Genomic DNA, 8,599 nt, shown 5'->3' with positions numbered 1-8,599 from the left:
TTTCAATAAAAATTTCAAACAAATTTTTAATTTCTATTTTTAAAAATAGCAAATGATATCAAATCTACTCTTAATTTTACAATGACTAGATATATTGAAAATGCTTATTAAAACTTCCAAACTAATGGATCAATATATTTTATACATGATCTGTTTGTTGTTTGTTTAAGAAACCCATGACTGAAAGGGTCAAAGGTAGGGTATTAACCCAACATACTTAGGTTTAACAGAATGCCAAACCCAGATGATGTGGATTTGACTTGTTGTCTAACCCAACACCTTTCAGTTTAGCTACCACTAAGACTAAGGGCATATGAGTTTGACAAGATATCATACTCAATACTCTTGGGTTCAGCTACGCCTTAAGCTCAAGTGCATGTGGTTTGACAAGATGTCAGACCTAATGCCCTTAAGTTCAGCTACATACTGAGTCATGAGTCTGACAAGATGTTCAGACCTATCATCCTTGGATTTGAAATTGTTCCAAGATAAAATATATAGAATTGATAGTCTTTATGAGCCTTATATTAGGTCAGAAGGCTATTTTTATGATTCTAAGATTCTAGGATAGTCATTTCTCTACACCTTTAGGTGTATAAAACTCTTCAAAAAGCTTGTTATATTCAAATCAACATTAATGTTGTGTAAGAGTTATTTTCGTTAATATTAATGTTATGTAAAAGAATATTCCTATCAATATTAATATTGATGTAAGGGTTGTTTCATTAACATTAATGTTATATAAGAGATATTTATTCTCGGCATAGTCTTTAAAAGAAAATGACTATCCACCCCTTCAACAAAACAACAAAGTTTGAGAGCTATAAATATCATTTAAACCACTCAGGTAAAAGGTTCACAATTCTATTATCTTATCATATATTTTTAAAGCATTTATCATACAAAAAATTAAGAACAAACACTCTAGTTCCTATTATTTAATGTGCATTATTTAATTTATTATAATTTCTTATTAAAAAGTCACATACTTAATCATTGGAAGGTCCTTAAATGCCATGATAAGGAACTATTTTATAGTAACTATGACTTCCACCACTAACTATCTGCTCTGCCAATTCTAAGAAAGAGAATATTGTCATGAATGTGTGATTACCAATTATCCAAAAAACTTAAAAAACCTTATTCCTAAGCATATTGAGTTCTGGAACATCATTAATTGGCTTTGTTTGTTGGAAACTAATAAAAAAGCCATTAATTGTTCTTCATGGACTAGTTTTTGACATCCTTAATTGCTATTAATAGTAGACAATTAGGATACTCTTGGGATGGGTTGTGTCACAAACCTCCTTATAGTAGCTGACATATCTACACCATCAAAGATATAACAAATCATCCACCAGGTACAAGCCCTTACTCAAATTGTGTTGGCAACCCAATGACAACATCAAACCGTACCACCTGGTAAGTCTCGACACAAGATGTAGCTTCTTCAGTTCTAGCTTCTCAACCACAAGTTGTCCCCTCGTTCAGGAGACAATTGTCTTATCCATAAGAGGCCAGACATAATGACATAGAGAGATTTCCACTAGGATGATCCCCTAGCCCTACTAGAGGTCTCATCAATGTGAAACTTTCCCAATAAGTGGTCACTTTAAATGTGATATCTCTGGTCACCATTGGAAAGAAATCAACTATCAATCTTGTCTTTCCATGCCAGAATCATCTAGCTCCCCAAAGCCTATCAGATAAAAGTTTATAAGAAGTACAACTAGTCAATACCTCTAGAGTAAGGCCTATAGTCTTCATAAGATAAAGAGATCTCCTTTATCTAGATGAGTCCTACAAACCTATATTTCTAAAAAGTATATCTCCATAAAGATGACCATAAACAATTATAATGGATTGGTAGATCCATAGGAGAATGTCCAAAATGCATGTAGCGACCTTGAACTTGTCTACAACCATCAGAGGTCAGCTAGGGCATGGCATAACAACCTAGAGCCAGACTCTATCATAGGTTTCAATGATTTTTATGTGAGACTCGTGTAAAGGTTCAGCACCAGCATACTCGTCAAGAGGAGCTCTATTGAACTCTTTAACGTTACTCAATCAGGAAAATAATCCATTTGAGCATATTTGAAGAGGTTCAATGAAAACATGTTTTTGGTAAAAGAATTGATTGAGCTATTAACCTTGGAGGCTTTGATAAGTAGGGTGAGAGAACATTCCTTTTAAAATGACTTGTACACCCTGCCAGACAAAAACCTGATGAAAGTGAAACAAGTCATGAAAAATCACATATAGGTAAAGGAAGCCAATATGTTATGACATAGACCTCCTTGTTTCCATTAAGAGGCTTAGGATGAAAAACCCTTCAAACATAATCATTCTCTCAATAGATTATGTTCAGTATCCCTCTCATTTAAATTCCATTCTCATAGAAGTTTTCACAATTATCAAGGGGAAAGATTATGTTCAGTTTCCATCTTCTATGGAGTGACCTCCACACACCCACACCTTCAAAGATTTTTGTTTATTTTATAAGGGTAAAAGGCATGATATTGAAGATTGATTCACGTTGAGGAAAGAGATTAAAAGGCTGATAGCCTAGGGTTATTTGAAGTAGTTTGTCAAGGGGAATGCCCACATGAATCGGGATAGAGAATAGCCCAGTTAACCCACTCAAGCCCTGCTTGAAATCAATGTGATTCTTGAGGGAACCTCTATAGAAGGAGATACTTCCAGTAGAAAAAAAGAGTATGGGAAACAGGTTCTTACCATAGTTTGTCAACAAAGCTTATGGCACATGCCTATTACTCTCACTTCAAAAGATGAAGAAGGGGTGACCTACCCCTATGAGGATGCACTAGTCATTTCTACAATCCTGACCACTCATAGGGTCCATAGGGTATTGATGGATGATGATAGCTCAATCAACATCCTTTCTAGAGATATAATGTCCTAGATGGGGATAGATCCCTAAAGGATGACTCTCATGTTGACCCTTTTGATTAAAATTAAGGGGTCATGAAGGTCAATTAAGGGTGCCTTGGAGATCCTGGTCATAATTGGCACTTATCCTAAGTGTACCACCCTTCAAAAAACCTTTATGGTGATAGACATGACTCTAGCTTACAACTTCATAATAGGAAGACCTCTTTTGCATAAGATCAATGTAGTCATAAGTATGCACTATTTGGTGTTGAATTTCCATACTAAGAGAGGGGTGGCCATTATGAAAGAAAATCAAGGTACTTCTAGGCACTATGCCTTTACATGTTTGAAGGGCAAGAAGACTTTGGTTTTGGAGTAGCAAAGGTCTTTAAAGGAAAGGGTGAAAGTCAAAACCAAGACCACAGAGTAGTTGAAAGAAGTATCTTTAAGGAAAGAGAAAGGGATAATCATCAAGATAGGCTCTACCTTGAAGCCACCTCAATAGAAACTACTATAAATTTTATTTTTGCATATAAGATTGATTTTGCTTTCAACTTGGACATAGCTACTTATAGACTTCAGTTTAACCCAACATACCTTCTTGTCTGACAGAAGAAAAGAAATTTTATGAGGGGAAAGACAACATGCAATAACTATAGAAGTGGATAAACTAATGATTATTGGGTTTATTCATGATGTCATATGTCTGGATTGGTTAGCTAATGTGGTTATGGTGAAGAAAAATGCTAAAAAGTGAAGAATATATATGGACTTCATCAACTTAAACAAGGCATATCCATATGATAGTTTTCATCTCTCAAAGATTGACAAGTTGGTGGATTCCATAATTGGTTTTAATTTGTTGAGCTCCTTGGATGCTAATTCAGGATACCATCAAATCCCTATGCATCTAGAAGATGAGAAGAAGACTTCTTTCATCACAGGAAGAATCTTTTGCTACCGTGCAATGCCTTTTCACCTAAAAATACAGGGGCCACCTACTCGTAAATAGTAAAAAGCATAACTTTTGAACAATATCTGAGAGACTTGAAAGAGGTTTTTTCCATTCTGAGTAGTTGTTAGATGAAGATGAATTTGGGCAGGTATGTATTCTTCATCAGAGGAGGAAAACTTCTAGGTTTCCTAGTAAGCAATAAGGGAATAAAACCCAACCCTAAGAAGATTCAAGCAATCCTGGATATAACTCCTCCTCAAAAGATCAAAGATGTTCAGCTTCTTATTGGGACGTTGTTCACCCTAAACATATTCAAATCCAGGTAAGGGGAATGCAATCTACCTTTCTTTAAAACTTTGAAGAATATTACAAGCTTTGAGTGGATACTAAAATTCCAGAAAGCTTTTGAGGAGCTCAAAGAATCTCTCATCCCCAAGATTTTGTCACAACCAAGGGAAAATGAGAGCATGCTCCTCTATCTCGAGGATTCTAATCAAGCAATTAGTTTAGGATGTTCAAAGAGGAAAATGGTGTATAACTCCCTATCTACTACTCTAGTGGAACCCTTCATGATGCTGAGACCAGAAACTTGAAAGTGGAAATGGTGGCTATAGCCTTGGTGAGTGCCTTTAGAAAACTAAAATCATATTTCTAAGCTCATCAAATTATAGTACTAACAGATCAACATCTATAACAAAGTCTCTATAAGCCAGACATATTTGGATTGCTGGTAAAATAAGTGATTGAGTTAGGAGAATATGGACTTTTATGCCAACCAAAACTAGCTATTAAAGGACAAGCCTTGACAGACTTCATAGCTAAATGCTTTTTTAAAAATAATGACCAGGATAAGCATGTGCTAGCAACTGAATAGTGGAACTGAAGTAGTGTTTGTAATTCCTCATCGGCAAGTCTTTGAGTATGGTATTCAATTTGAGTTTTTAGCCACCAATAATGTATCAGGGTATGAAGCTCTCCTGACGGGTTTGGGCCTAGTAAAAGCCTTGAAAGCTTTTCCTCTCCATGTTCATAGTGATTCCCAATTGATAGAAGGATAATAGCAATGTATATTTGAAACCAGAGACCCTAGTTTGATGAAGTATCTATAGAAAGTCCAAGCACATCTCTTTGGGAAAGATAAGGGTAAGGAAATTATAATCAATCATATCCCAAAAGAAAAGAATATTATGGCAAATCTTTTGTCCAAATTGGTGAGCACCAATTTGGTTAAACTCTCTTTGGAAGTATGGATTGAAATCCTGGAGAAACCAAGTATAAAAGAAGGGCCAATGAACATCTCAGTTGACGCAAAGGATGATTAAAGAACTCCTATCAAAGATTATCTGCACACAAAGAAATTTCCCCTAGATAGAAATGAGGTCATTCATCTAACTGGATAAGTAGCAGGGTATTGTTTGGTTGATGGGATCTTTTAGAAATAATCTGGCCTAGCTTTTTTGTTGAAGTGTTTGTCTCCAACAAAGAGCACTTATATTGTACTATAAATTAACAAGGGAATATGTGTCTACACACTGTCTCTAGAGCTCTTACCATTCAAGTCACAATAACAAGATTTTATTAGTCAATAATTCTCAATGATATTACCAATTTGGTGAAACAGTGTGATCATTGTAAAAAAATTACATTTTTTCCTAGACAACCTTCTACAAAGTCAACCATCATATCTTTCTCATTTTCTTTTGCTTAAAAAGGGATGGACATATTGGGTCTTTTCCTCAAGGCTGCAGGGAATATAATTCATTTTAGTGGTTATAGGCTACTTCCTCAAATGGGTTGAGGCATAAACTTTAGCATATATGACCACCTAGAAGGTCATTTCCTGTTTGTGGAAGAACATCATTAACAGATTTGAGATTCCAAAGATCTTGATCACTGGTAATAGGACACAATTCGACAATCGCAAGATAAATGAACAATGTTATAGGCTTTATATTGACCATCGATTCTCTTTAGTGTCTTATTTTTAGAAAAATGACCAAGATGAACTAACCAATCGAGTCCTTCTCAATGGACTCAACAAGAAAATAACAAGCACCAAATCAGAATGGGCAGAGCTACTAAATAAGATTTTGTAGACCTACAGGTTCACTTAGAAGGCATCTATCAAGAAAACTCCTTTTCTCCTCACCTATAAAACTAAGGCTATGATCTCAACTGAGATTGGATGCCCGAGTCATTGAGTAGTCCATTACACGTCAGAAGACAATCAACAAGGCATCAAGACCAATCTAGATCTCCTAGAAGAAGCTCATTTGACAGCAATAATTAGAAATGAAGTTTATCGACATAGAATTACCTAGTATCATAATGCTAGAGTCAATAATAAAAAATTCGAACTTAGAGACCTGGTGCTAAAAATGTTAGAGGTTATTAGTAATAGAGAAAGAAAAAGGCAAACTGACCCTAAAATAGGATGGTCCTTTCAAAGTCATTAAGGTGGTGAAGACAAACATTTACCATCTACAAGATATCTCACGCCTAACATTTTGATCATTTAAAATTATACCATAGTTAATGAAGTGCAAGATATTAATATGAACTTATTTATTCAAAATGACTTTTCATTTTCTTTAGGTGATGCCTAAAAGCTCCTCAACAACTCTTTATGGAAGGGATTGAATTAGGCAACAACCCCACAACCTTTCAAGGATGGGATGAGCTCAATCTTTTTTGTGTGATTGCACAATTTACCTTGGAAGGGACTAGAATGGTCTTCCTAGTGTGATTACACACTTTCCAATTATGAGATTGACAAGGCCTCAACAATGAGGATGAACACGATCTCCTTAGGGAAACAACCCCGTAACCTTTAAAGGATGAGATGAACTCAATCTCTATAATGCGATTGCACAGTTTTCCTTGGAAGGGGTCAACTTCATCTCCCTAGTGGGATTGCATAATTTACCTTGGAAGGGATTGGCATGGTCTTCCTAGTGCGATTGCACACTCTCTAAGGATAAGATTGATAAGGCCTCAGTAACGGGGATTGATGTGATCCTAGGGGCGTCTAGACAATATGTTAAAAATTCATTCAGACGAACAAAGATATACTTATAACTCATATTTCTTTTTGGTTCTAAGTAGGGGGGAAATCCTACCAAGGTTAGAAGGTTCAAATCTTGTCAAAACTCAAATAGAAAATTTTTCAATTATAGGCGTAAGACCCATACAACCTATCTAGAGGTTTTCCTTCTAAATATTTCTCTAATTATAGGCGTTGGACCCATACCAACTTTTAAAGATTCTTTTAAGTATGATTTTTACTATAAGTGTTGAACCCACACAGTATATGAATGTGTGATCTCCATGTGACAACAACCTCATAACTCTCTAAAGGGTTGGACTTCATCTTCAAAGTGCAATAACACCATTCTCCACGTAATCCTAAGGGCATCTCGACAATACATTAAGAATTCATTTAGATGAATAAAGATATACCTATAACTCATATTTTTTTTCAATTGTAGACAAAGGGCAAATCCTACTAAGGTTAAAAGGTTCAAATCTTGCCAAAATTCAAATAGAAATTTTTTTCAATTATAGGTGTTGCCAAAATTCAAATAGAAATTTTTTTCAATTATAGGTGTTGGACCCATACAACCTATCTAGAGGTTTTCCTCCTAAATATTTCTCTAATTATAGGCGTTAGATCAATACAAACTTTCAAAGATTATTTTAAGTATGATTTTTATTATAATTGTTAAACTTACACAACAAAAGAATGAAATATAAAAACATTTATAAAAAAACATTACATAAGAATAAACCTTATAGGACCAATGTTGTTTACATGACTAAGGCTTAGACATTTAGGCTATGCTCTTCAGCTAGATATTCCTCATGTTGGGCAGCTACAACCCTAACAAAGAATATATTTGTAAAATCAAGCACCAAGACTAAATGAAAGGCAACATTAAAGTCCACATGTATTCCTCTTGATTGATTAAAGAAGTACAAATTAGACATGGCTAGGAAGATCTTATCCCCAACCATCTTAGACAAAACTGCAAACCCTTTAAAAAAACTCTTATAACTCTCTAAGAGAGTTCTTTAGAGCCTTTAGTCTCACATGAGAGCTTTGAACTTCATCTCTAATAGCTTGGAGCTCAATCCAAAGAGCATCTATGGATACCCTCAACTCCACCATCCCCCACTATAGGGTGTCCACTTCCTTATAAGCCAAAGAAAGCTGCTTTTTCAGTAAGAAGAAGTACAACACCCCTTAAATCTTCTTCCAGATTCTCATAAGCTGCTTTTAAGGCTGCTAGTTCAACCTTCATGGTAGCCTTCTCATTCTTTAGCCTTTGAAGGGCAATCTGATCTACCCTATACTTGGCGATGACATCCCTCATGTGGCTTTTCTTAGCCATCCAATGCCTTTCTGAATGAGAACACATTATAAAAGTATGTCAAAGATAAAATGGTTAGAAATAATAATAATAAACCATGAAAATAAAGGAGTTAGATAAGAAGATTTCTTATATTAAAGCCCATTTGTCCAATCAAGGCTAAATGGTGGTTGTAACTCTCATCAAACATCATTAAAATACTTGAAGAGTTAGTGAGAATCCTCTTCAGCTACCTCACCACCTCAAAATCAGTCTCTCCTAAGCCAGACTTCCGACCAATAATGGCCTTCATAGTCTACCACTCATCCTCAGTCAAGATAGAGAAAGTAAAGAGAGCTTGACCAAAGGCAAGGAGGGAATGCCTTAGGTAGAGGTCCTA

The sequence above is a fragment of the Populus nigra genome, chromosome 2, assembly GCF_951802175.1.
Source record: "Populus nigra chromosome 2, ddPopNigr1.1, whole genome shotgun sequence".
Lineage (NCBI taxonomy): Eukaryota > Viridiplantae > Streptophyta > Magnoliopsida > Malpighiales > Salicaceae > Populus > Populus nigra.
The sequence above is the reverse complement of the archived record's forward strand: the minus strand, read 5'-3'. Positions refer to the sequence as shown.